Source organism: Phyllobates terribilis, unplaced genomic scaffold, assembly GCF_046119375.1.
Source record: "Phyllobates terribilis strain yellow unplaced genomic scaffold, ASM4611937v1 Scaffold_1748__1_contigs__length_216518, whole genome shotgun sequence".
NCBI lineage: Eukaryota > Metazoa > Chordata > Amphibia > Anura > Dendrobatidae > Phyllobates > Phyllobates terribilis.
The window spans coordinates 177,640-204,368 of NW_027364508.1; the positions used below are offsets into that span (position 1 = coordinate 177,640).

The following is a 26,729-nucleotide window of genomic DNA, read 5'->3' on the forward strand; positions in this document are numbered from 1 at the left end:
TATTGTGCAGCTTATCTCACCACCTGTAGTTATTTAGGTGAAAGCTCCAAAATGCTTGCCTAATATGTCTGTTTATCCAAAAGGAAGTAAAAAGGGAGAGCTAGAAAGATAGCATTGCATCACATTACATGGCAATGCAATGCACAGTTGCTGAAGTTGAACCAAAATGAGCTTGTAATCTGGCTTCTGCAACTTTGAACATGAAAAATCCAATGAGGAGAAGAAAAGCAAAGCCAAAGAGTCCATCCCAAAATCCGACAAACAAGCAAAATGAACAAAAAACATTGAATTCAATTCTTTCTGATTTTAGAAACTGCATTAAAGAAGGGGTGCACCGGTCCTGGAGATACTGCAATACCAGGTCAATGCGTGGAGTGGACAGAGCAAGCTCTTTTTCCATCTCCCTGTTCTAAAAATCCATTTAATATATGGTCCCCAGATAGGGGACGTATCAGATATTAAACTGATAAGAACAGATACTACACTTGATCTTAGCCAAAAGGCCGAGAAGCGATAACCAGAATTGGTTTCAAACTACGGAGCCACCCAAGGATCCTGAAAAGTCCATTTGTGGAGATGAGCTCCTGGACTCCCGTTAAGAAGACATGTTGTCAACCTCTAGATCCCTTACATGCCTGCACTTTTCGGCTTGCTGCTGCTGCAATCCACGCGTTTTAGATCTGCATAACTCCACCTCTTTAAACACAGCACCTTCACCCCCTGCTGTTCCCACCCGCCTCAACACCGTTGGAAGGGAGGAGAACCAATTAAGGCGGGGGGTGGGGTGGAACGAGCAGCTGTCTACCCTTAGCAGGAGGGCTCCTGATTACATACCTCTCCTGCTGCTGCTGCTGCTGGCTGTCCAGCAGCAGACTGAAGGTGGCTGCTGCTGTGCACAGGTATATAAAGGCTCAGAGCCTATTATGACACGCGCAGCCAGCGTTCCATTGCCACATTCCATCTACTGCAGGCAGGATACCTGGCTGGCTGAATGTCGCTGAGAAGCTCACAGAGACCGCCATAAGCAACAGTTTAACAGAATGCCACAGACTAATCAACCAAACTTTTTGGGTTGGGTTCTCTTTTATAGTCTGCAGGCATTAAATGAAAGAAGTCAGTGTTCCAGCAGAAGGAGACAACGTTTCAGAAAAGGCATTGTAGCAAACCAAAAAAGAAATTTTAAGCGCAGCAGAGTAACCAGCGCACATACCTGTTAGCTCAGGTGAGTTTAAAAGGCTGCTCTTGATAACAAGGGCATTTGCTAAATAGATGGTGTGTGTGCAACAATATACTGAAAGGTCAATTATATTGTGCAGCTTATCTCACCACCTGTAGTTATTTAGGTGAAAGCTCCAAAATGCTTGCCTAATATGTCTGTTTATCCAAAAGGAAGTAAAAAGGGAGAGCTAGAAAGATAGCATTGCATCACATTACATGGCAATGCAATGCACAGTTGCTGAAGTTGAACCAAAATGAGCTTGTAATCTGGCTTCTGCAACTTTGAACATGAAAAATCCAATGAGGAGAAGAAAAGCAAAGCCAAAGAGTCCATCAAAAATCCGACAAACAAGCAAAATGAACAAAAAACATTGAATTCAATTCTTTCTGATTTTAGAAACTGCATTAAAGAAGGGGTGCACCGGTCCTGGAGATACTGCAATACCAGGTCAATGCGTGGAGTGGACAGAGCAAGCTCTTTTTCCATCTCCCTGTTCTAAAAATCCATTTAATATATGGTCCCCAGATAGGGGACGTATCAGATATTAAACTGATAAGAACAGATACTACACTTGATCTTAGCCAAAAGGCCGAGAAGCGATAACCAGAATTGGTTTCAAACTACAGAGCCACCCAAGGATCCTGAAAAGTCCATTTGTGGAGATGAGCTCCTGAACTCCCGTTAAGAAGACATGTTGTCAACCTCTAGATCCCTTACATGCCTGCACTTTTCGGCTTGCTGCTGCTGCAATCCACGCGTTTTAGATCTGCATAACTCCACCTCTTTAAACACAGCACCTTCACCCCCTGCTGTTCCCACCCGCCTCAACACCGTTGGAAGGGAGGAGAACCAATTAAGGCGGGGGGTGGGGTGGAACGAGCAGCTGTCTACCCTTAGCAGGAGGGCTCCTGATTACATACCTCTCCTGCTGCTGCTGCTGCTGGCTGTCCAGCAGCAGACTGAAGGTGGCTGCTGCTGTGCACAGGTATATAAAGGCTCAGAGCCTATTATGACACGCGCAGCCAGCGTTCCATTGCCACATTCCATCTACTGCAGGCAGGATACCTGGCTGGCTGAATGTCGCTGAGAAGCTCACAGAGACCGCCATAAGCAACAGTTTAACAGAATGCCACAGACTAATCAACCAAACTTTTTGGGTTGGGTTCTCTTTTATAGTCTGCAGGCATTAAATGAAAGAAGTCAGTGTTCCAGCAGAAGGAGACAACGTTTCAGAAAAGGCATTGTAGCAAACCAAAAAAGAAATTTTAAGCGCAGCAGAGTAACCAGCGCACATACCTGTTAGCTCAGGTGAGTTTAAAAGGCTGCTGTTGATAACAAGGGCATTTGCTAAATAGATGGTGTGTGTGCAACAATATACTGAAAGGTCAATTATATTGTGCAGCTTATCTCACCACCTGTAGTTATTTAGGTGAAAGCTCCAAAATGCTTGCCTAATATGTCTGTTTATCCAAAAGGAAGTAAAAAGGGAGAGCTAGAAAGATAGCATTGCATCACATTACATGGCAATGCAATGCACAGTTGCTGAAGTTGAACCAAAATGAGCTTGTAATCTGGCTTCTGCAACTTTGAACATGAAAAATCCAATGAGGAGAAGAAAAGCAAAGCCAAAGAGTCCATCCCAAAATCCGACAAACAAGCAAAATGAACAAAAAACATTGAATTCAATTCTTTCTGATTTTAGAAACTGCATTAAAGAAGGGGTGCACCGGTCCTGGAGATACTGCAATACCAGGTCAATGCGTGGAGTGGACAGAGCAAGCTCTTTTTCCATCTCCCTGTTCTAAAAATCCATTTAATATATGGTCCCCAGATAGGGGACGTATCAGATATTAAACTGATAAGAACAGATACTACACTTGATCTTAGCCAAAAGGCCGAGAAGCGATAACCAGAATTGGTTTCAAACTACGGAGCCACCCAAGGATCCTGAAAAGTCCATTTGTGGAGATGAGCTCCTGGACTCCCGTTAAGAAGACATGTTGTCAACCTCTAGATCCCTTACATGCCTGCACTTTTCGGCTTGCTGCTGCTGCAATCCACGCGTTTTAGATCTGCATAACTCCACCTCTTTAAACACAGCACCTTCACCCCCTGCTGTTCCCACCCGCCTCAACACCGTTGGAAGGGAGGAGAACCAATTAAGGCGGGGGGTGGGGTGGAACGAGCAGCTGTCTACCCTTAGCAGGAGGGCTCCTGATTACATACCTCTCCTGCTGCTGCTGCTGGCTGTCCAGCAGCAGACTGAAGGTGGCTGCTGCTGTGCACAGGTATATAAAGGCTCAGAGCCTATTATGACACGCGCAGCCAGCGTTCCATTGCCACATTCCATCTACTGCAGGCAGGATACCTGGCTGGCTGAATGTCGCTGAGAAGCTCACAGAGACCGCCATAAGCAACAGTTTAACAGAATGCCACAGACTAATCAACCAAACTTTTTGGGTTGGGTTCTCTTTTATAGTCTGCAGGCATTAAATGAAAGAAGTCAGTGTTCCAGCAGAAGGAGACAACGTTTCAGAAAAGGCATTGTAGCAAACCAAAAAAGAAATTTTAAGCGCAGCAGAGTAACCAGCGCACATACCTGTTAGCTCAGGTGAGTTTAAAAGGCTGCTGTTGATAACAAGGGCATTTGCTAAATAGATGGTGTGTGTGCAACAATATACTGAAAGGTCAATTATATTGTGCAGCTTATCTCACCACCTGTAGTTATTTAGGTGAAAGCTCCAAAATGCTTGCCTAATATGTCTGTTTATCCAAAAGGAAGTAAAAAGGGAGAGCTAGAAAGATAGCATTGCATCACATTACATGGCAATGCAATGCACAGTTGCTGAAGTTGAACCAAAATGAGCTTGTAATCTGGCTTCTGCAACTTTGAACATGAAAAATCCAATGAGGAGAAGAAAAGCAAAGCCAAAGAGTCCATCCCAAAATCCGACAAACAAGCAAAATGAACAAAAAACATTGAATTCAATTCTTTCTGATTTTAGAAACTGCATTAAAGAAGGGGTGCACCGGTCCTGGAGATACTGCAATACCAGGTAAATGCGTGGAGTGGACAGAGCAAGCTCTTTTTCCATCTCCCTGTTCTAAAAATCCATTTAATATATGGTCCCCAGATAGGGGACGTATCAGATATTAAACTGATAAGAACAGATACTACACTTGATCTTAGCCAAAAGGCCGAGAAGCGATAACCAGAATTGGTTTCAAACTACGGAGCCACCCAAGGATCCTGAAAAGTCCATTTGTGGAGATGAGCTCCTGGACTCCCGTTAAGAAGACATGTTGTCAACCTCTAGATCCCTTACATGCCTGCACTTTTCGGCTTGCTGCTGCTGCAATCCACGCGTTTTAGATCTGCATAACTCCACCTCTTTAAACACAGCACCTTCACCCCCTGCTGTTCCCACCCGCCTCAACACCGTTGGAAGGGAGGAGAACCAATTAAGGCGGGGGGTGGGGTGGAACGAGCAGCTGTCTAACCTTAGCAGGAGGGCTCCTGATTACATACCTCTCCTGCTGCTGCTGCTGCTGGCTGTCCAGCAGCAGACAGAAGGTGGCTGCTGCTGTGCACAGGTATATAAAGGCTCAGAGCCTATTATGACACGCGCAGCCAGCGTTCCATTGCCACATTCCATCTACTGCAGGCAGGATACCTGGCTGGCTGAATGTCGCTGAGAAGCTCACAGAGACCGCCATAAGCAACAGTTTAACAGAATGCCACAGACTAATCAACCAAACTTTTTGGGTTGGGTTCTCTTTTATAGTCTGCAGGCATTAAATGAAAGAAGTCAGTGTTCCAGCAGAAGGAGACAACGTTTCAGAAAAGGCATTGTAGCAAACCAAAAAAGAAATTTTAAGCGCAGCAGAGTAACCAGCGCACATACCTGTTAGCTCAGGTGAGTTTAAAAGGCTGCTGTTGATAACAAGGGCATTTGCTAAATAGATGGTGTGTGTGCAACAATATACTGAAAGGTCAATTATATTGTGCAGCTTATCTCACCACCTGTAGTTATTTAGGTGAAAGCTCCAAAATGCTTGCCTAATATGTCTGTTTATCCAAAAGGAAGTAAAAAGGGAGAGCTAGAAAGATAGCATTGCATCACATTACATGGCAATGCAATGCACAGTTGCTGAAGTTGAACCAAAATGAGCTTGTAATCTGGCTTCTGCAACTTTGAACATGAAAAATCCAATGAGGAGAAGAAAAGCAAAGCCAAAGAGTCCATCCCAAAATCCGACAAACAAGCAAAATGAACAAAAAACATTGAATTCAATTCTTTCTGATTTTAGAAACTGCATTAAAGAAGGGGTGCACCGGTCCTGGAGATACTGCAATACCAGGTCAATGCGTGGAGTGGACAGAGCAAGCTCTTTTTCCATCTCCCTGTTCTAAAAATCCATTTAATATATGGTCCCCAGATAGGGGACGTATCAGATATTAAACTGATAAGAACAGATACTACACTTGATCTTAGCCAAAAGGCCGAGAAGCGATAACCAGAATTGGTTTCAAACTACGGAGCCACCCAAGGATCCTGAAAAGTCCATTTGTGGAGATGAGCTCCTGGACTCCCGTTAAGAAGACATGTTGTCAACCTCTACATCCCTTACATGCCTGCACTTTTCGGCTTGCTGCTGCTGCAATCCACGCGTTTTAGATCTGCATAACTCCACCTCTTTAAACACAGCACCTTCACCCCCTGCTGTTCCCACCCGCCTCAACACCGTTGGAAGGGAGGAGAACCAATTAAGGCGGGGGGTGGGGTGGAACGAGCAGCTGTCTACCCTTAGCAGGAGGGCTCCTGATTACATACCTCTCCTGCTGCTGCTGCTGCTGGCTGTCCAGCAGCAGACTGAAGGTGGCTGCTGCTGTGCACAGGTATATAAAGGCTCAGAGCCTATTATGACACGCGCAGCCAGCGTTCCATTGCCACATTCCATCTACTGCAGGCAGGATACCTGGCTGGCTGAATGTCGCTGAGAAGCTCACAGAGACCGCCATAAGCAACAGTTTAACAGAATGCCACAGACTAATCAACCAAACTTTTTGGGTTGGGTTCTCTTTTATAGTCTGCAGGCATTAAATGAAAGAAGTCAGTGTTCCAGCAGAAGGAGACAACGTTTCAGAAAAGGCATTGTAGCAAACCAAAAAAGAAATTTTAAGCGCAGCAGAGTAACCAGCGCACATACCTGTTAGCTCAGGTGAGTTTAAAAGGCTGCTGTTGATAACAAGGGCATTTGCTAAATAGATGGTGTGTGTGCAACAATATACTGAAAGGTCAATTATATTGTGCAGCTTATCTCACCACCTGTAGTTATTTAGGTGAAAGCTCCAAAATGCTTGCCTAATATGTCTGTTTATCCAAAAGGAAGTAAAAAGGGAGAGCTAGAAAGATAGCATTGCATCACATTACATGGCAATGCAATGCACAGTTGCTGAAGTTGAACCAAAATGAGCTTGTAATCTGGCTTCTGCAACTTTGAACATGAAAAATCCAATGAGGAGAAGAAAAGCAAAGCCAAAGAGTCCATCCCAAAATCCGACAAACAAGCAAAATGAACAAAAAACATTGAATTCAATTCTTTCTGATTTTAGAAACTGCATTAAAGAAGGGGTGCACCGGTCCTGGAGATACTGCAATACCAGGTAAATGCGTGGAGTGGACAGAGCAAGCTCTTTTTCCATCTCCCTGTTCTAAAAATCCATTTAATATATGGTCCCCAGATAGGGGACGTATCAGATATTAAACTGATAAGAACAGATACTACACTTGATCTTAGCCAAAAGGCCGAGAAGCGATAACCAGAATTGGTTTCAAACTACGGAGCCACCCAAGGATCCTGAAAAGTCCATTTGTGGAGATGAGCTCCTGGACTCCCGTTAAGAAGACATGTTGTCAACCTCTAGATCCCTTACATGCCTGCACTTTTCGGCTTGCTGCTGCTGCAATCCACGCGTTTTAGATCTGCATAACTCCACCTCTTTAAACACAGCACCTTCACCCCCTGCTGTTCCCACCCGCCTCAACACCGTTGGAAGGGAGGAGAACCAATTAAGGCGGGGGGTGGGGTGGAACGAGCAGCTGTCTAACCTTAGCAGGAGGGCTCCTGATTACATACCTCTCCTGCTGCTGCTGCTGCTGGCTGTCCAGCAGCAGACAGAAGGTGGCTGCTGCTGTGCACAGGTATATAAAGGCTCAGAGCCTATTATGACACGCGCAGCCAGCGTTCCATTGCCACATTCCATCTACTGCAGGCAGGATACCTGGCTGGCTGAATGTCGCTGAGAAGCTCACAGAGACCGCCATAAGCAACAGTTTAACAGAATGCCACAGACTAATCAACCAAACTTTTTGGGTTGGGTTCTCTTTTATAGTCTGCAGGCATTAAATGAAAGAAGTCAGTGTTCCAGCAGAAGGAGACAACGTTTCAGAAAAGGCATTGTAGCAAACCAAAAAAGAAATTTTAAGCGCAGCAGAGTAACCAGCGCACATACCTGTTAGCTCAGGTGAGTTTAAAAGGCTGCTGTTGATAACAAGGGCATTTGCTAAATAGATGGTGTGTGTGCAACAATATACTGAAAGGTCAATTATATTGTGCAGCTTATCTCACCACCTGTAGTTATTTAGATGAAAGCTCCAAAATGCTTGCCTAATATGTCTGTTTATCCAAAAGGAAGTAAAAAGGGAGAGCTAGAAAGATAGCATTGCATCACATTACATGGCAATGCAATGCACAGTTGCTGAAGTTGAACCAAAATGAGCTTGTAATCTGGCTTCTGCAACTTTGAACATGAAAAATCCAATGAGGAGAAGAAAAGCAAAGCCAAAGAGTCCATCCCAAAATCCGACAAACAAGCAAAATGAACAAAAAACATTGAATTCAATTCTTTCTGATTTTAGAAACTGCATTAAAGAAGGGGTGCACCGGTCCTGGAGATACTGCAATACCAGGTCAATGCGTGGAGTGGACAGAGCAAGCTCTTTTTCCATCTCCCTGTTCTAAAAATCCATTTAATATATGGTCCCCAGATAGGGGACGTATCAGATATTAAACTGATAAGAACAGATACTACACTTGATCTTAGCCAAAAGGCCGAGAAGCGATAACCAGAATTGGTTTCAAACTACGGAGCCACCCAAGGATCCTGAAAAGTCCATTTGTGGAGATGAGCTCCTGGACTCCCGTTAAGAAGACATGTTGTCAACCTCTAGATCCCTTACATGCCTGCACTTTTCGGCTTGCTGCTGCTGCAATCCACGCGTTTTAGATCTGCATAACTCCACCTCTTTAAACACAGCACCTTCACCCCCTGCTGTTCCCACCCGCCTCAACACCGTTGGAAGGGAGGAGAACCAATTAAGGCGGGGGGTGGGGTGGAACGAGCAGCTGTCTACCCTTAGCAGGAGGGCTCCTGATTACATACCTCTCCTGCTGCTGCTGCTGGCTGTCCAGCAGCAGACTGAAGGTGGCTGCTGCTGTGCACAGGTATATAAAGGCTCAGAGCCTATTATGACACGCGCAGCCAGCGTTCCATTGCCACATTCCATCTACTGCAGGCAGGATACCTGGCTGGCTGAATGTCGCTGAGAAGCTCACAGAGACCGCCATAAGCAACAGTTTAACAGAATGCCACAGACTAATCAACCAAACTTTTTGGGTTGGGTTCTCTTTTATAGTCTGCAGGCATTAAATGAAAGAAGTCAGTGTTCCAGCAGAAGGAGACAACGTTTCAGAAAAGGCATTGTAGCAAACCAAAAAAGAAATTTTAAGCGCAGCAGAGTAACCAGCGCACATACCTGTTAGCTCAGGTGAGTTTAAAAGGCTGCTGTTGATAACAAGGGCATTTGCTAAATAGATGGTGTGTGTGCAACAATATACTGAAAGGTCAATTATATTGTGCAGCTTATCTCACCACCTGTAGTTATTTAGGTGAAAGCTCCAAAATGCTTGCCTAATATGTCTGTTTATCCAAAAGGAAGTAAAAAGGGAGAGCTAGAAAGATAGCATTGCTTCACATTACATGGCAATGCAATGCACAGTTGCTGAAGTTGAACCAAAATGAGCTTGTAATCTGGCTTCTGCAACTTTGAACATGAAAAATCCAATGAGGAGAAGAAAAGCAAAGCCAAAGAGTCCATCCCAAAATCCGACAAACAAGCAAAATGAACAAAAAACATTGAATTCAATTCTTTCTGATTTTAGAAACTGCATTAAAGAAGGGGTGCACCGGTCCTGGAGATACTGCAATACCAGGTCAATGCGTGGAGTGGACAGAGCAAGCTCTTTTTCCATCTCCCTGTTCTAAAAATCCATTTAATATATGGTCCCCAGATAGGGGACGTATCAGATATTAAACTGATAAGAACAGATACTACACTTGATCTTAGCCAAAAGGCCGAGAAGCGATAACCAGAATTGGTTTCAAACTACGGAGCCACCCAAGGATCCTGAAAAGTCCATTTGTGGAGATGAGCTCCTGGACTCCCGTTAAGAAGACATGTTGTCAACCTCTAGATCCCTTACATGCCTGCACTTTTCGGCTTGCTGCTGCTGCAATCCACGCGTTTTAGATCTGCATAACTCCACCTCTTTAAACACAGCACCTTCACCCCCTGCTGTTCCCACCCGCCTCAACACCGTTGGAAGGGAGGAGAACCAATTAAGGCGGGGGGTGGGGTGGAACGAGCAGCTGTCTACCCTTAGCAGGAGGGCTCCTGATTACATACCTCTCCTGCTGCTGCTGCTGCTGGCTGTCCAGCAGCAGACTGAAGGTGGCTGCTGCTGTGCACAGGTATATAAAGGCTCAGAGCCTATTATGACACGCGCAGCCAGCGTTCCATTGCCACATTCCATCTACTGCAGGCAGGATACCTGGCTGGCTGAATGTCGCTGAGAAGCTCACAGAGACCGCCATAAGCAACAGTTTAACAGAATGCCACAGACTAATCAACCAAACTTTTTGGGTTGGGTTCTCTTTTATAGTCTGCAGGCATTAAATGAAAGAAGTCAGTGTTCCAGCAGAAGGAGACAACGTTTCAGAAAAGGCATTGTAGCAAACCAAAAAAGAAATTTTAAGCGCAGCAGAGTAACCAGCGCACATACCTGTTAGCTCAGGTGAGTTTAAAAGGCTGCTGTTGATAACAAGGGCATTTGCTAAATAGATGGTGTGTGTGCAACAATATACTGAAAGGTCAATTATATTGTGCAGCTTATCTCACCACCTGTAGTTATTTAGGTGAAAGCTCCAAAATGCTTGCCTAATATGTCTGTTTATCCAAAAGGAAGTAAAAAGGGAGAGCTAGAAAGATAGCATTGCATCACATTACATGGCAATGCAATGCACAGTTGCTGAAGTTGAACCAAAATGAGCTTGTAATCTGGCTTCTGCAACTTTGAACATGAAAAATCCAATGAGGAGAAGAAAAGCAAAGCCAAAGAGTCCATCCCAAAATCCGACAAACAAGCAAAATGAACAAAAAACATTGAATTCAATTCTTTCTGATTTTAGAAACTGCATTAAAGAAGGGGTGCACCGGTCCTGGAGATACTGCAATACCAGGTCAATGCGTGGAGTGGACAGAGCAAGCTCTTTTTCCATCTCCCTGTTCTAAAAATCCATTTAATATATGGTCCCCAGATAGGGGACGTATCAGATATTAAACTGATAAGAACAGATTTTTTGATTGAAGCTGCATCCAAGGCACTGAAAAATGTGACCGAAGTCACACCAAAACAGCGCACGAGGCGAGGATTCATGTGGACCCTTCCCGGAGGAGAGGGTCCCCAATAAACCATCCCCATCCCTCCGAGCCAGAAGGCCACAGCGAGGGTCAAGGATCTCCGATGCTCTCCCTAGCCGAAGAAGAGCCGTTTTCGTGCTCCCAGCTTCCATCTAGGCTGCCACCCTAGTGGAGCTGGAGCCTGTGTTGGTTTCTCAGCCCAAAGCTGACCGGACCTCCGACCGGGTTTATAAAAATTCCCCTTCCTAGCCCGGAGGCCAGGAATAGGGGGGGTTGCTCAGAAAGTATGATTGGCAAAGGTGCGGCGTGCTACGAAGCCAAGTCTTTCTGGGGTTCCCAGTCCCAGTAAGCTTGGACTCCCACCAGGGCGCCTACTCCTGGGGCACATTGCTCCAAAGCCCTCACACTTACCCAGACTAGTGACTTCGATCCTGGAGGGCCATGTTTTCCATCAGATAACTCTATGAGCCACCTGGCGTACTAACAAGTGCACCAAACCAGTGTGTAATATGCATCAATTTACTAGGGCAGCCCAAGGACAAAACTGCCTTTTCAAATGATACTACACTTGATCTTAGCCAAAAGGCCGAGAAGCGATAAGAACAGATACTACACTTGATCTTAGCCAAAAGGCCGAGAAGCGATAACCAGAATTGGTTTCAAACTACGGAGCCACCCAAGGATCCTGAAAAGTCCATTTGTGGAGATGAGCTCCTGGATTCCCGTTAAGAAGACATGTTGTCAACCTCTAGATCCCTTACATGCCTGCACTTTTCGGCTTGCTGCTGCTGCAATCCACGCGTTTTAGATCTGCATAACTCCACCTCTTTAAACACAGCACCTTCACCCCCTGCTGTTCCCACCCGCCTCAACACCGTTGGAAGGGAGGAGAACCAATTAAGGCGGGGGGTGGGGTGGAACGAGCAGCTGTCTACCCTTAGCAGGAGGGCTCCTGATTACATACCTCTCCTGCTGCTGCTGCTGGCTGTCCAGCAGCAGACTGAAGGTGGCTGCTGCTGTGCACAGGTATATAAAGGCTCAGAGCCTATTATGACACGCGCAGCCAGCGTTCCATTGCCACATTCCATCTACTGCAGGCAGGATACCTGGCTGGCTGAATGTCGCTGAGAAGCTCACAGAGACCGCCATAAGCAACAGTTTAACAGAATGCCACAGACTAATCAACCAAACTTTTTGGGTTGGGTTCTCTTTTATAGTCTGCAGGCATTAAATGAAAGAAGTCAGTGTTCCAGCAGAAGGAGACAACGTTTCAGAAAAGGCATTGTAGCAAACCAAAAAAGAAATTTTAAGCGCAGCAGAGTAACCAGCGCACATACCTGTTAGCTCAGGTGAGTTTAAAAGGCTGCTGTTGATAACAAGGGCATTTGCTAAATAGATGGTGTGTGTGCAACAATATACTGAAAGGTCAATTATATTGTGCAGCTTATCTCACCACCTGTAGTTATTTAGGTGAAAGCTCCAAAATGCTTGCCTAATATGTCTGTTTATCCAAAAGGAAGTAAAAAGGGAGAGCTAGAAAGATAGCATTGCATCACATTACATGGCAATGCAATGCACAGTTGCTGAAGTTGAACCAAAATGAGCTTGTAATCTGGCTTCTGCAACTTTGAACATGAAAAATCCAATGAGGAGAAGAAAAGCAAAGCCAAAGAGTCCATCCCAAAATCCGACAAACAAGCAAAATGAACAAAAAACATTGAATTCAATTCTTTCTGATTTTAGAAACTGCATTAAAGAAGGGGTGCACCGGTCCTGGAGATACTGCAATACCAGGTCAATGCGTGGAGTGGACAGAGCAAGCTCTTTTTCCATCTCCCTGTTCTAAAAATCCATTTAATATATGGTCCCCAGATAGGGGACGTATCAGATATTAAACTGATAAGAACAGATATTACACTTGATCTTAGCCAAAAGGCCGAGAAGCGATAACCAGAATTGGTTTCAAACTACGGAGCCACCCAAGGATCCTGAAAAGTCCATTTGTGGAGATGAGCTCCTGGACTCCCGTTAAGAAGACATGTTGTCAACCTCTAGATCCCTTACATGCCTGCACTTTTTGGCTTGCTGCTGCTGCAATCCACGCGTTTTAGATCTGCATAACTCCACCTCTTTAAACACAGCACCTTCACCCCCTGCTGTTCCCACCCGCCTCAACACCGTTGGAAGGGAGGAGAACCAATTAAGGCGGGGGGTGGGGTGGAACGAGCAGCTGTCTACCCTTAGCAGGAGGGCTCCTGATTACATACCTCTCCTGCTGCTGCTGCTGCTGGCTGTCCAGCAGCAGACTGAAGGTGGCTGCTGCTGTGCACAGGTATATAAAGGCTCAGAGCCTATTATGACACGCGCAGCCAGCGTTCCATTGCCACATTCCATCTACTGCAGGCAGGATACCTGGCTGGCTGAATGTCGCTGAGAAGCTCACAGAGACCGCCATAAGCAACAGTTTAACAGAATGCCACAGACTAATCAACCAAACTTTTTGGGTTGGGTTCTCTTTTATAGTCTGCAGGCATTAAATGAAAGAAGTCAGTGTTCCAGCAGAGGGAGACAACGTTTCAGAAAAGGCATTGTAGCAAACCAAAAAAGAAATTTTAAGCGCAGCAGAGTAACCAGCGCACATACCTGTTAGCTCAGGTGAGTTTAAAAGGCTGCTGTTGATAACAAGGGCATTTGCTAAATAGATGGTGTGTGTGCAACAATATACTGAAAGGTCAATTATATTGTGCAGCTTATCTCACCACCTGTAGTTATTTAGGTGAAAGCTCCAAAATGCTTGCCTAATATGTCTGTTTATCCAAAAGGAAGTAAAAAGGGAGAGCTAGAAAGATAGCATTGCATCACATTACATGGCAATGCAATGCACAGTTGCTGAAGTTGAACCAAAATGAGCTTGTAATCTGGCTTCTGCAACTTTGAACATGAAAAATCCAATGAGGAGAAGAAAAGCAAAGCCAAAGAGTCCATCCCAAAATCCGACAAACAAGCAAAATGAACAAAAAACATTGAATTCAATTCTTTCTGATTTTAGAAACTGCATTAAAGAAGGGGTGCACCGGTCCTGGAGATACTGCAATACCAGGTCAATGCGTGGAGTGGACAGAGCAAGCTCTTTTTCCATCTCCCTGTTCTAAAAATCCATTTAATATATGGTCCCCAGATAGGGGACGTATCAGATATTAAACTGATAAGAACAGATACTACACTTGATCTTAGCCAAAAGGCCGAGAAGCGATAACCAGAATTGGTTTCAAACTACGGAGCCACCCAAGGATCCTGAAAAGTCCATTTGTGGAGATGAGCTCCTGGACTCCCGTTAAGAAGACATGTTGTCAACCTCTAGATCCCTTACATGCCTGCACTTTTCGGCTTGCTGCTGCTGCAATCCACGCGTTTTAGATCTGCATAACTCCACCTCTTTAAACACAGCACCTTCACCCCCTGCTGTTCCCACCCGCCTCAACACCGTTGGAAGGGAGGAGAACCAATTAAGGCGGGGGGTGGGGTGGAACGAGCAGCTGTCTACCCTTAGCAGGAGGGCTCCTGATTACATACCTCTCCTGCTGCTGCTGCTGCTGGCTGTCCAGCAGCAGACTGAAGGTGGCTGCTGCTGTGCACAGGTATATAAAGGCTCAGAGCCTATTATGACACGCGCAGCCAGCGTTCCATTGCCACATTCCATCTACTGCAGGCAGGATACCTGGCTGGCTGAATGTCGCTGAGAAGCTCACAGAGACCGCCATAAGCAACAGTTTAACAGAATGCCACAGACTAATCAACCAAACTTTTTGGGTTGGGTTCTCTTTTATAGTCTGCAGGCATTAAATGAAAGAAGTCAGTGTTCCAGCAGAAGGAGACAACGTTTCAGAAAAGGCATTGTAGCAAACCAAAAAAGAAATTTTAAGCGCAGCAGAGTAACCAGCACACATACCTGTTAGCTCAGGTGAGTTTAAAAGGCTGCTGTTGTTAACAAGGGCATTTGCTAAATAGATGGTGTGTGTGCAACAATATACTGAAAGGTCAATTATATTGTGCAGCTTATCTCACCACCTGTAGTTATTTAGGTGAAAGCTCCAAAATGCTTGCCTAATATGTCTGTTTATCCAAAAGGAAGTAAAAAGGGAGAGCTAGAAAGATAGCATTGCATCACATTACATGGCAATGCAATGCACAGTTGCTGAAGTTGAACCAAAATGAGCTTGTAATCTGGCTTCTGCAACTTTGAACATGAAAAATCCAATGAGGAGAAGAAAAGCAAAGCCAAAGAGTCCATCCCAAAATCCGACAAACAAGCAAAATGAACAAAAAACATTGAATTCAATTCTTTCTGATTTTAGAAACTGCATTAAAGAAGGGGTGCACCGGTCCTGGAGATACTGCAATACCAGGTCAATGCGTGGAGTGGACAGAGCAAGCTCTTTTTCCATCTCCCTGTTCTAAAAATCCATTTAATATATGGTCCCCAGATAGGGGACGTATCAGATATTAAACTGATAAGAACAGATACTACACTTGATCTTAGCCAAAAGGCCGAGAAGCGATAACCAGAATTGGTTTCAAACTACGGAGCCACCCAAGGATCCTGAAAAGTCCATTTGTGGAGATGAGCTCCTGGACTCCCGTTAAGAAGACATGTTGTCAACCTCTAGATCCCTTACATGCCTGCACTTTTCGGCTTGCTGCTGCTGCAATCCACGCGTTTTAGATCTGCATAACTCCACCTCTTTAAACACAGCACCTTCACCCCCTGCTGTTCCCACCCGCCTCAACACCGTTGGAAGGGAGGAGAACCAATTAAGGCGGGGGGTGGGGTGGAACGAGCAGCTGTCTACCCTTAGCAGGAGGGCTCCTGATTACATACCTCTCCTGCTGCTGCTGCTGCTGGCTGTCCAGCAGCAGACTGAAGGTGGCTGCTGCTGTGCACAGGTATATAAAGGCTCAGAGCCTATTATGACACGCGCAGCCAGCGTTCCATTGCCACATTCCATCTACTGCAGGCAGGATACCTGGCTGGCTGAATGTCGCTGAGAAGCTCACAGAGACCGCCATAAGCAACAGTTTAACAGAATGCCACAGACTAATCAACCAAACTTTTTGGGTTGGGTTCTCTTTTATAGTCTGCAGGCATTAAATGAAAGAAGTCAGTGTTCCAGCAGAAGGAGACAACGTTTCAGAAAAGGCATTGTAGCAAACCAAAAAAGAAATTTTAAGCGCAGCAGAGTAACCAGCGCACATACCTGTTAGCTCAGGTGAGTTTAAAAGGCTGCTGTTGATAACAAGGGCATTTGCTAAATAGATGGTGTGTGTGCAACAATATACTGAAAGGTCAATTATATTGTGCAGCTTATCTCACCACCTGTAGTTATTTAGGTGAAAGCTCCAAAATGCTTGCCTAATATGTCTGTTTATCCAAAAGGAAGTAAAAAGGGAGAGCTAGAAAGATAGCATTGCATCACATTACATGGCAATGCAATGCACAGTTGCTGAAGTTGAACCAAAATGAGCTTGTAATCTGGCTTCTGCAACTTTGAACATGAAAAATCCAATGAGGAGAAGAAAAGCAAAGCCAAAGAGTCCATCCCAAAATCCGACAAACAAGCAAAATGAACAAAAAACATTGAATTCAATTCTTTCTGATTTTAGAAACTGCATTAAAGAAGGGGTGCACCGGTCCTGGAGATACTGCAATACCAGGTCAATGCGTGGAGTGGACAGAGCAAGCTCTTTTTCCATCTCCCTGTTCTAAAAATCCATTTAATATATGGTCCCCAGATAGGGGACGTATCAGATATTAAACTGATAAGAACAGATACTACACTTGATCTTAGCCAAAAGGCCGAGAAGCGATAACCAGAATTGGTTTCAAACTACGGAGCCACCCAAGGATCCTGAAAAGTCCATTTGTGGAGATGAGCTCCTGGACTCCCGTTAAGAAGACATGTTGTCAACCTCTAGATCCCTTACATGCCTGCACTTTTCGGCTTGCTGCTGCTGCAATCCACGCGTTTTAGATCTGCATAACTCCACCTCTTTAAACACAGCACCTTCACCCCCTGCTGTTCCCACCCGCCTCAACACCGTTGGAAGGGAGGAGAACCAATTAAGGCGGGGGGTGGGGTGGAACGAGCAGCTGTCTACCCTTAGCAGGAGGGCTCCTGATTACATACCTCTCCTGCTGCTGCTGCTGCTGGCTGTCCAGCAGCAGACTGAAGGTGGCTGCTGCTGTGCACAGGTATATAAAGGCTCAGAGCCTATTATGACACGCGCAGCCAGCGTTCCATTGCCACATTCCATCTACTGCAGGCAGGATACCTGGCTGGCTGAATGTCGCTGAGAAGCTCACAGAGACCGCCATAAGCAACAGTTTAACAGAATGCCACAGACTAATCAACCAAACTTTTTGGGTTGGGTTCTCTTTTATAGTCTGCAGGCATTAAATGAAAGAAGTCAGTGTTCCAGCAGAAGGAGACAACGTTTCAGAAAAGGCATTGTAGCAAACCAAAAAAGAAATTTTAAGCGCAGCAGAGTAACCAGCGCACATACCTGTTAGCTCAGGTGAGTTTAAAAGGCTGCTGTTGATAACAAGGGCATTTGCTAAATAGATGGTGTGTGTGCAACAATATACTGAAAGGTCAATTATATTGTGCAGCTTATCTCACCACCTGTAGTTATTTAGGTGAAAGCTCCAAAATGCTTGCCTAATATGTCTGTTTATCCAAAAGGAAGTAAAAAGGGAGAGCTAGAAAGATAGCATTGCATCACATTACATGGCAATGCAATGCACAGTTGCTGAAGTTGAACCAAAATGAGCTTGTAATCTGGCTTCTGCAACTTTGAACATGAAAAATCCAATGAGGAGAAGAAAAGCAAAGCCAAAGAGTCCATCCCAAAATCCGACAAACAAGCAAAATGAACAAAAAACATTGAATTCAATTCTTTCTGATTTTAGAAACTGCATTAAAGAAGGGGTGCACCGGTCCTGGAGATACTGCAATACCAGGTCAATGCGTGGAGTGGACAGAGCAAGCTCTTTTTCCATCTCCCTGTTCTAAAAATCCATTTAATATATGGTCCCCAGATAGGGGACGTATCAGATATTAAACTGATAAGAACAGATTTTTTGATTGAAGCTGCATCCAAGGCACTGAAAAATGTGACCGAAGTCACACCAAAACAGCGCACGAGGCGAGGATTCATGTGGACCCTTCCCGGAGGAGAGGGTCCCCAATAAACCATCCCCATCCCTCCGAGCCAGAAGGCCACAGCGAGGGTCAAGGATCTCCGATGCTCTCCCTAGCCGAAGAAGAGCCGTTTTCGTGCTCCCAGCTTCCATCTAGGCTGCCACCCTAGTGGAGCTGGAGCCTGTGTTGGTTTCTCAGCCCAAAGCTGACCGGACCTCCGACCGGGTTTATAAAAATTCCCCTTCCTAGCCCGGAGGCCAGGAATAGGGGGGGTTGCTCAGAAAGTATGATTGGCAAAGGTGCGGCGTGCTACGAAGCCAAGTCTTTCTGGGGTTCCCAGTCCCAGTAAGCTTGGACTCCCACCAGGGCGCCTACTCCTGGGGCACATTGCTCCAAAGCCCTCACACTTACCCAGACTAGTGACTTCGATCCTGGAGGGCCATGTTTTCCATCAGATAACTCTATGAGCCACCTGGCGTACTAACAAGTGCACCAAACCAGTGTGTAATATGCATCAATTTACTAGGGCAGCCCAAGGACAAAACTGCCTTTTCAAATGATACTACACTTGATCTTAGCCAAAAGGCCGAGAAGCGATAAGAACAGATACTACACTTGATCTTAGCCAAAAGGCCGAGAAGCGATAACCAGAATTGGTTTCAAACTACGGAGCCACCCAAGGATCCTGAAAAGTCCATTTGTGGAGATGAGCTCCTGGATTCCCGTTAAGAAGACATGTTGTCAACCTCTAGATCCCTTACATGCCTGCACTTTTCGGCTTGCTGCTGCTGCAATCCACGCGTTTTAGATCTGCATAACTCCACCTCTTTAAACACAGCACCTTCACCCCCTGCTGTTCCCACCCGCCTCAACACCGTTGGAAGGGAGGAGAACCAATTAAGGCGGGGGGTGGGGTGGAACGAGCAGCTGTCTACCCTTAGCAGGAGGGCTCCTGATTACATACCTCTCCTGCTGCTGCTGCTGGCTGTCCAGCAGCAGACTGAAGGTGGCTGCTGCTGTGCACAGGTATATAAAGGCTCAGAGCCTATTATGACACGCGCAGCCAGCGTTCCATTGCCACATTCCATCTACTGCAGGCAGGATACCTGGCTGGCTGAATGTCGCTGAGAAGCTCACAGAGACCGCCATAAGCAACAGTTTAACAGAATGCCACAGACTAATCAACCAAACTTTTTGGGTTGGGTTCTCTTTTATAGTCTGCAGGCATTAAATGAAAGAAGTCAGTGTTCCAGCAGAAGGAGACAACGTTTCAGAAAAGGCATTGTAGCAAACCAAAAAAGAAATTTTAAGCGCAGCAGAGTAACCAGCGCACATACCTGTTAGCTCAGGTGAGTTTAAAAGGCTGCTGTTGATAACAAGGGCATTTGCTAAATAGATGGTGTGTGTGCAACAATATACTGAAAGGTCAATTATATTGTGCAGCTTATCTCACCACCTGTAGTTATTTAGGTGAAAGCTCCAAAATGCTTGCCTAATATGTCTGTTTATCCAAAAGGAAGTAAAAAGGGAGAGCTAGAAAGATAGCATTGCATCACATTACATGGCAATGCAATGCACAGTTGCTGAAGTTGAACCAAAATGAGCTTGTAATCTGGCTTCTGCAACTTTGAACATGAAAAATCCAATGAGGAGAAGAAAAGCAAAGCCAAAGAGTCCATCCCAAAATCCGACAAACAAGCAAAATGAACAAAAAACATTGAATTCAATTCTTTCTGATTTTAGAAACTGCATTAAAGAAGGGGTGCACCGGTCCTGGAGATACTGCAATACCAGGTCAATGCGTGGAGTGGACAGAGCAAGCTCTTTTTCCATCTCCCTGTTCTAAAAATCCATTTAATATATGGTCCCCAGATAGGGGACGTATCAGATATTAAACTGATAAGAACAGATATTACACTTGATCTTAGCCAAAAGGCCGAGAAGCGATAACCAGAATTGGTTTCAAACTACGGAGCCACCCAAGGATCCTGAAAAGTCCATTTGTGGAGATGAGCTCCTGGACTCCCGTTAAGAAGACATGTTGTCAACCTCTAGATCCCTTACATGCCTGCACTTTTTGGCTTGCTGCTGCTGCAATCCACGCGTTTTAGATCTGCATAACTCCACCTCTTTAAACACAGCACCTTCACCCCCTGCTGTTCCCACCCGCCTCAACACCGTTGGAAGGGAGGAGAACCAATTAAGGCGGGGGGTGGGGTGGAACGAGCAGCTGTCTACCCTTAGCAGGAGGGCTCCTGATTACATACCTCTCCTGCTGCTGCTGCTGCTGGCTGTCCAGCAGCAGACTGAAGGTGGCTGCTGCTGTGCACAGGTATATAAAGGCTCAGAGCCTATTATGACACGCGCAGCCAGCGTTCCATTGCCACATTCCATCTACTGCAGGCAGGATACCTGGCTGGCTGAATGTCGCTGAGAAGCTCACAGAGACCGCCATAAGCAACAGTTTAACAGAATGCCACAGACTAATCAACCAAACTTTTTGGGTTGGGTTCTCTTTTATAGTCTGCAGGCATTAAATGAAAGAAGTCAGTGTTCCAGCAGAAGGAGACAACGTTTCAGAAAAGGCATTGTAGCAAACCAAAAAAGAAATTTTAAGCGCAGCAGAGTAACCAGCACACATACCTGTTAGCTCAGGTGAGTTTAAAAGGCTGCTGTTGATAACAAGGGCATTTGCTAAATAGATGGTGTGTGTGCAACAATATACTGAAAGGTCAATTATATTGTGCAGCTTATCTCACCACCTGTAGTTATTTAGGTGAAAGCTCCAAAATGCTTGCCTAATATGTCTGTTTATCCAAAAGGAAGTAAAAAGGGAGAGCTAGAAAGATAGCATTGCATCACATTACATGGCAATGCAATGCACAGTTGCTGAAGTTGAACCAAAATGAGCTTGTAATCTGGCTTCTGCAACTTTGAACATGAAAAATCCAATGAGGAGAAGAAAAGCAAAGCCAAAGAGTCCATCCCAAAATCCGACAAACAAGCAAAATGAACAAAAAACATTGAATTCAATTCTTTCTGATTTTAGAAACTGCATTAAAGAAGGGGTGCACCGGTCCTGGAGATACTGCAATACCAGGTCAATGCGTGGAGTGGACAGAGCAAGCTCTTTTTCCATCTCCCTGTTCTAAAAATCCATTTAATATATGGTCCCCAGATAGGGGACGTATCAGATATTAAACTGATAAGAACAGATACTACACTTGATCTTAGCCAAAAGGCCGAGAAGCGATAACCAGAATTGGTTTCAAACTACGGAGCCACCCAAGGATCCTGAAAAGTCCATTTGTGGAGATGAGCTCCTGGACTCCCGTTAAGAAGACATGTTGTCAACCTCTAGATCCCTTACATGCCTGCACTTTTCGGCTTGCTGCTGCTGCAATCCACGCGTTTTAGATCTGCATAACTCCACCTCTTTAAACACAGCACCTTCACCCCCTGCTGTTCCCACCCGCCTCAACACCGTTGGAAGGGAGGAGAACCAATTAAGGCGGGGGGTGGGGTGGAACGAGCAGCTGTCTACCCTTAGCAGGAGGGCTCCTGATTACATACCTCTCCTGCTGCTGCTGCTGCTGGCTGTCCAGCAGCAGACTGAAGGTGGCTGCTGCTGTGCACAGGTATATAAAGGCTCAGAGCCTATTATGACACGCGCAGCCAGCGTTCCATTGCCACATTCCATCTACTGCAGGCAGGATACCTGGCTGGCTGAATGTCGCTGAGAAGCTCACAGAGACCGCCATAAGCAACAGTTTAACAGAATGCCACAGACTAATCAACCAAACTTTTTGGGTTGGGTTCTCTTTTATAGTCTGCAGGCATTAAATGAAAGAAGTCAGTGTTCCAGCAGAAGGAGACAACGTTTCAGAAAAGGCATTGTAGCAAACCAAAAAAGAAATTTTAAGCGCAGCAGAGTAACCAGCACACATACCTGTTAGCTCAGGTGAGTTTAAAAGGCTGCTGTTGATAACAAGGGCATTTGCTAAATAGATGGTGTGTGTGCAACAATATACTGAAAGGTCAATTATATTGTGCAGCTTATCTCACCACCTGTAGTTATTTAGGTGAAAGCTCCAAAATGCTTGCCTAATATGTCTGTTTATCCAAAAGGAAGTAAAAAGGGAGAGCTAGAAAGATAGCATTGCATCACATTACATGGCAATGCAATGCACAGTTGCTGAAGTTGAACCAAAATGAGCTTGTAATCTGGCTTCTGCAACTTTGAACATGAAAAATCCAATGAGGAGAAGAAAAGCAAAGCCAAAGAGTCCATCCCAAAATCCGACAAACAAGCAAAATGAACAAAAAACATTGAATTCAATTCTTTCTGATTTTAGAAACTGCATTAAAGAAGGGGTGCACCGGTCCTGGAGATACTGCAATACCAGGTCAATGCGTGGAGTGGACAGAGCAAGCTCTTTTTCCATCTCCCTGTTCTAAAAATCCATTTAATATATGGTCCCCAGATAGGGGACGTATCAGATATTAAACTGATAAGAACAGATACTACACTTGATCTTAGCCAAAAGGCCGAGAAGCGATAACCAGAATTGGTTTCAAACTACGGAGCCACCCAAGGATCCTGAAAAGTCCATTTGTGGAGATGAGCTCCTGGACTCCCGTTAAGAAGACATGTTGTCAACCTCTAGATCCCTTACATGCCTGCACTTTTCGGCTTGCTGCTGCTGCAATCCACGCGTTTTAGATCTGCATAACTCCACCTCTTTAAACACAGCACCTTCACCCCCTGCTGTTCCCACCCGCCTCAACACCGTTGGAAGGGAGGAGAACCAATTAAGGCGGGGGGTGGGGTGGAACGAGCAGCTGTCTACCCTTAGCAGGAGGGCTCCTGATTACATACCTCTCCTGCTGCTGCTGCTGCTGGCTGTCCAGCAGCAGACTGAAGGTGGCTGCTGCTGTGCACAGGTATATAAAGGCTCAGAGCCTATTATGACACGCGCAGCCAGCGTTCCATTGCCACATTCCATCTACTGCAGGCAGGATACCTGGCTGGCTGAATGTCGCTGAGAAGCTCACAGAGACCGCCATAAGCAACAGTTTAACAGAATGCCACAGACTAATCAACCAAACTTTTTGGGTTGGGTTCTCTTTTATAGTCTGCAGGCATTAAATGAAAGAAGTCAGTGTTCCAGCAGAGGGAGACAACGTTTCAGAAAAGGCATTGTAGCAAACCAAAAAAGAAATTTTAAGCGCAGCAGAGTAACCAGCGCACATACCTGTTAGCTCAGGTGAGTTTAAAAGGCTGCTGTTGATAACAAGGGCATTTGCTAAATAGATGGTGTGTGTGCAACAATATACTGAAAGGTCAATTATATTGTGCAGCTTATCTCACCACCTGTAGTTATTTAGGTGAAAGCTCCAAAATGCTTGCCTAATATGTCTGTTTATCCAAAAGGAAGTAAAAAGGGAGAGCTAGAAAGATAGCATTGCATCACATTACATGGCAATGCAATGCACAGTTGCTGAAGTTGAACCAAAATGAGCTTGTAATCTGGCTTCTGCAACTTTGAACATGAAAAATCCAATGAGGAGAAGAAAAGCAAAGCCAAAGAGTCCATCCCAAAATCCGACAAACAAGCAAAATGAACAAAAAACATTGAATTCAATTCTTTCTGATTTTAGAAACTGCATTAAAGAAGGGGTGCACCGGTCCTGGAGATACTGCAATACCAGGTCAATGCGTGGAGTGGACAGAGCAAGCTCTTTTTCCATCTCCCTGTTCTAAAAATCCATTTAATATATGGTCCCCAGATAGGGGACGTATCAGATATTAAACTGATAAGAACAGATACTACACTTGATCTTAGCCAAAAGGCCGAGAAGCGATAACCAGAATTGGTTTCAAACTACGGAGCCACCCAAGGATCCTGAAAAGTCCATTTGTGGAGATGAGCTCCTGGACTCCCGTTAAGAAGACATGTTGTCAACCTCTAGATCCCTTACATGCCTGCACTTTTCGGCTTGCTGCTGCTGCAATCCACGCGTTTTAGATCTGCATAACTCCACCTCTTTAAACACAGCACCTTCACCCCCTGCTGTTCCCACCCGCCTCAACACCGTTGGAAGGGAGGAGAACCAATTAAGGCGGGGGGTGGGGTGGAACGAGCAGCTGTCTACCCTTAGCAGGAGGGCTCCTGATTACATACCTCTCCTGCTGCTGCTGCTGCTGGCTGTCCAGCAGCAGACTGAAGGTGGCTGCTGCTGTGCACAGGTATATAAAGGCTCAGAGCCTATTATGACACGCGCAGCCAGCGTTCCATTGCCACATTCCATCTACTGCAGGCAGGATACCTGGCTGGCTGAATGTCGCTGAGAAGCTCACAGAGACCGCCATAAGCAACAGTTTAACAGAATGCCACAGACTAATCAACCAAACTTTTTGGGTTGGGTTCTCTTTTATAGTCTGCAGGCATTAAATGAAAGAAGTCAGTGTTCCAGCAGAAGGAGACAACGTTTCAGAAAAGGCATTGTAGCAAACCAAAAAAGAAATTTTAAGCGCAGCAGAGTAACCAGCGCACATACCTGTTAGCTCAGGTGAGTTTAAAAGGCTGCTGTTGATAACAAGGGCATTTGCTAAATAGATGGTGTGTGTGCAACAATATACTGAAAGGTCAATTATATTGTGCAGCTTATCTCACCACCTGTAGTTATTTAGGTGAAAGCTCCAAAATGCTTGCCTAATATGTCTGTTTATCCAAAAGGAAGTAAAAAGGGAGAGCTAGAAAGATAGCATTGCATCACATTACATGGCAATGCAATGCACAGTTGCTGAAGTTGAACCAAAATGAGCTTGTAATCTGGCTTCTGCAACTTTGAACATGAAAAATCCAATGAGGAGAAGAAAAGCAAAGCCAAAGAGTCCATCCCAAAATCCGACAAACAAGCAAAATGAACAAAAAACATTGAATTCAATTCTTTCTGATTTTAGAAACTGCATTAAAGAAGGGGTGCACCGGTCCTGGAGATACTGCAATACCAGGTCAATGCGTGGAGTGGACAGAGCAAGCTCTTTTTCCATCTCCCTGTTCTAAAAATCCATTTAATATATGGTCCCCAGATAGGGGACGTATCAGATATTAAACTGATAAGAACAGATACTACACTTGATCTTAGCCAAAAGGCCGAGAAGCGATAACCAGAATTGGTTTCAAACTACGGAGCCACCCAAGGATCCTGAAAAGTCCATTTGTGGAGATGAGCTCCTGGACTCCCGTTAAGAAGACATGTTGTCAACCTCTAGATCCCTTACATGCCTGCACTTTTCGGCTTGCTGCTGCTGCAATCCACGCGTTTTAGATCTGCATAACTCCACCTCTTTAAACACAGCACCTTCACCCCCTGCTGTTCCCACCCGCCTCAACACCGTTGGAAGGGAGGAGAACCAATTAAGGCGGGGGGTGGGGTGGAACGAGCAGCTGTCTACCCTTAGCAGGAGGGCTCCTGATTACATACCTCTCCTGCTGCTGCTGCTGCTGGCTGTCCAGCAGCAGACTGAAGGTGGCTGCTGCTGTGCACAGGTATATAAAGGCTCAGAGCCTATTATGACACGCGCAGCCAGCGTTCCATTGCCACATTCCATCTACTGCAGGCAGGATACCTGGCTGGCTGAATGTCGCTGAGAAGCTCACAGAGACCGCCATAAGCAACAGTTTAACAGAATGCCACAGACTAATCAACCAAACTTTTTGGGTTGGGTTCTCTTTTATAGTCTGCAGGCATTAAATGAAAGAAGTCAGTGTTCCAGCAGAAGGAGACAACGTTTCAGAAAAGGCATTGTAGCAAACCAAAAAAGAAATTTTAAGCGCAGCAGAGTAACCAGCGCACATACCTGTTAGCTCAGGTGAGTTTAAAAGGCTGCTGTTGATAACAAGGGCATTTGCTAAATAGATGGTGTGTGTGCAACAATATACTGAAAGGTCAATTATATTGTGCAGCTTATCTCACCACCTGTAGTTATTTAGGTGAAAGCTCCAAAATGCTTGCCTAATATGTCTGTTTATCCAAAAGGAAGTAAAAAGGGAGAGCTAGAAAGATAGCATTGCATCACATTACATGGCAATGCAATGCACAGTTGCTGAAGTTGAACCAAAATGAGCTTGTAATCTGGCTTCTGCAACTTTGAACATGAAAAATCCAATGAGGAGAAGAAAAGCAAAGCCAAAGAGTCCATCCCAAAATCCGACAAACAAGCAAAATGAACAAAAAACATTGAATTCAATTCTTTCTGATTTTAGAAACTGCATTAAAGAAGGGGTGCACCGGTCCTGGAGATACTGCAATACCAGGTCAATGCGTGGAGTGGACAGAGCAAGCTCTTTTTCCATCTCCCTGTTCTAAAAATCCATTTAATATATGGTCCCCAGATAGGGGACGTATCAGATATTAAACTGATAAGAACAGATACTACACTTGATCTTAGCCAAAAGGCCGAGAAGCGATAACCAGAATTGGTTTCAAACTACGGAGCCACCCAAGGATCCTGAAAAGTCCATTTGTGGAGATGAGCTC

General features: G+C 45.2%; 20 non-coding genes and 2 pseudogenes across 20 annotated transcripts; all 22 read right to left on the reverse strand.

The window, feature by feature from the left end:
- Nucleotides 1-324: 324 nt before the first annotated feature.
- Nucleotides 325-515, reverse strand: LOC141245118 (U2 spliceosomal RNA). Its single transcript, XR_012308966.1, has one exon. It is a non-coding gene; the product is annotated as a U2 spliceosomal RNA (small nuclear RNA).
- A 1,114-nt stretch (nt 516-1,629) lies between these two features.
- LOC141245120 (U2 spliceosomal RNA) lies at nt 1,630-1,820 on the reverse strand. The gene has a single exon (XR_012308968.1). It is a non-coding gene; the product is annotated as a U2 spliceosomal RNA (small nuclear RNA).
- A 1,115-nt stretch (nt 1,821-2,935) lies between these two features.
- On the reverse strand, nt 2,936-3,126 carry LOC141245121 (U2 spliceosomal RNA). The gene has a single exon (XR_012308969.1). It is a non-coding gene; the product is annotated as a U2 spliceosomal RNA (small nuclear RNA).
- Nucleotides 3,127-4,238: 1,112 nt separating this feature from the next.
- LOC141245039 (U2 spliceosomal RNA) lies at nt 4,239-4,429 on the reverse strand. The gene has a single exon (XR_012308906.1). It is a non-coding gene; the product is annotated as a U2 spliceosomal RNA (small nuclear RNA).
- A 1,115-nt stretch (nt 4,430-5,544) lies between these two features.
- On the reverse strand, nt 5,545-5,735 carry LOC141245122 (U2 spliceosomal RNA). The gene has a single exon (XR_012308970.1). It is a non-coding gene; the product is annotated as a U2 spliceosomal RNA (small nuclear RNA).
- Nucleotides 5,736-6,850: 1,115 nt separating this feature from the next.
- On the reverse strand, nt 6,851-7,041 carry LOC141245040 (U2 spliceosomal RNA). Its single transcript, XR_012308907.1, has one exon. It is a non-coding gene; the product is annotated as a U2 spliceosomal RNA (small nuclear RNA).
- Nucleotides 7,042-8,156: 1,115 nt separating this feature from the next.
- LOC141245123 (U2 spliceosomal RNA) lies at nt 8,157-8,347 on the reverse strand. The gene has a single exon (XR_012308971.1). It is a non-coding gene; the product is annotated as a U2 spliceosomal RNA (small nuclear RNA).
- A 1,112-nt stretch (nt 8,348-9,459) lies between these two features.
- Nucleotides 9,460-9,650, reverse strand: LOC141245124 (U2 spliceosomal RNA). The gene has a single exon (XR_012308972.1). It is a non-coding gene; the product is annotated as a U2 spliceosomal RNA (small nuclear RNA).
- A 1,115-nt stretch (nt 9,651-10,765) lies between these two features.
- On the reverse strand, nt 10,766-10,947 carry LOC141245051 (U2 spliceosomal RNA). The gene has a single exon (XR_012308918.1). It is a non-coding gene; the product is annotated as a U2 spliceosomal RNA (small nuclear RNA).
- Nucleotides 10,948-11,465: 518 nt separating this feature from the next.
- Nucleotides 11,466-11,628, reverse strand: LOC141245080 (U2 spliceosomal RNA; annotated as a pseudogene).
- Nucleotides 11,629-12,740: 1,112 nt separating this feature from the next.
- Nucleotides 12,741-12,931, reverse strand: LOC141245042 (U2 spliceosomal RNA). The gene has a single exon (XR_012308909.1). It is a non-coding gene; the product is annotated as a U2 spliceosomal RNA (small nuclear RNA).
- Nucleotides 12,932-14,046: 1,115 nt separating this feature from the next.
- Nucleotides 14,047-14,237, reverse strand: LOC141245125 (U2 spliceosomal RNA). Its single transcript, XR_012308973.1, has one exon. It is a non-coding gene; the product is annotated as a U2 spliceosomal RNA (small nuclear RNA).
- Nucleotides 14,238-15,352: 1,115 nt separating this feature from the next.
- Nucleotides 15,353-15,543, reverse strand: LOC141245126 (U2 spliceosomal RNA). The gene has a single exon (XR_012308974.1). It is a non-coding gene; the product is annotated as a U2 spliceosomal RNA (small nuclear RNA).
- A 1,115-nt stretch (nt 15,544-16,658) lies between these two features.
- LOC141245127 (U2 spliceosomal RNA) lies at nt 16,659-16,849 on the reverse strand. The gene has a single exon (XR_012308975.1). It is a non-coding gene; the product is annotated as a U2 spliceosomal RNA (small nuclear RNA).
- A 1,115-nt stretch (nt 16,850-17,964) lies between these two features.
- LOC141245053 (U2 spliceosomal RNA) lies at nt 17,965-18,146 on the reverse strand. Its single transcript, XR_012308920.1, has one exon. It is a non-coding gene; the product is annotated as a U2 spliceosomal RNA (small nuclear RNA).
- Nucleotides 18,147-18,664: 518 nt separating this feature from the next.
- LOC141245081 (U2 spliceosomal RNA) lies at nt 18,665-18,827 on the reverse strand (annotated as a pseudogene).
- Nucleotides 18,828-19,939: 1,112 nt separating this feature from the next.
- Nucleotides 19,940-20,130, reverse strand: LOC141245043 (U2 spliceosomal RNA). The gene has a single exon (XR_012308910.1). It is a non-coding gene; the product is annotated as a U2 spliceosomal RNA (small nuclear RNA).
- A 1,115-nt stretch (nt 20,131-21,245) lies between these two features.
- Nucleotides 21,246-21,436, reverse strand: LOC141245128 (U2 spliceosomal RNA). The gene has a single exon (XR_012308976.1). It is a non-coding gene; the product is annotated as a U2 spliceosomal RNA (small nuclear RNA).
- A 1,115-nt stretch (nt 21,437-22,551) lies between these two features.
- Nucleotides 22,552-22,742, reverse strand: LOC141245129 (U2 spliceosomal RNA). Its single transcript, XR_012308977.1, has one exon. It is a non-coding gene; the product is annotated as a U2 spliceosomal RNA (small nuclear RNA).
- A 1,115-nt stretch (nt 22,743-23,857) lies between these two features.
- On the reverse strand, nt 23,858-24,048 carry LOC141245131 (U2 spliceosomal RNA). The gene has a single exon (XR_012308979.1). It is a non-coding gene; the product is annotated as a U2 spliceosomal RNA (small nuclear RNA).
- A 1,115-nt stretch (nt 24,049-25,163) lies between these two features.
- LOC141245132 (U2 spliceosomal RNA) lies at nt 25,164-25,354 on the reverse strand. Its single transcript, XR_012308980.1, has one exon. It is a non-coding gene; the product is annotated as a U2 spliceosomal RNA (small nuclear RNA).
- Nucleotides 25,355-26,469: 1,115 nt separating this feature from the next.
- Nucleotides 26,470-26,660, reverse strand: LOC141245133 (U2 spliceosomal RNA). Its single transcript, XR_012308981.1, has one exon. It is a non-coding gene; the product is annotated as a U2 spliceosomal RNA (small nuclear RNA).
- Between the last annotated feature and the right edge of the window lie 69 nt (nt 26,661-26,729).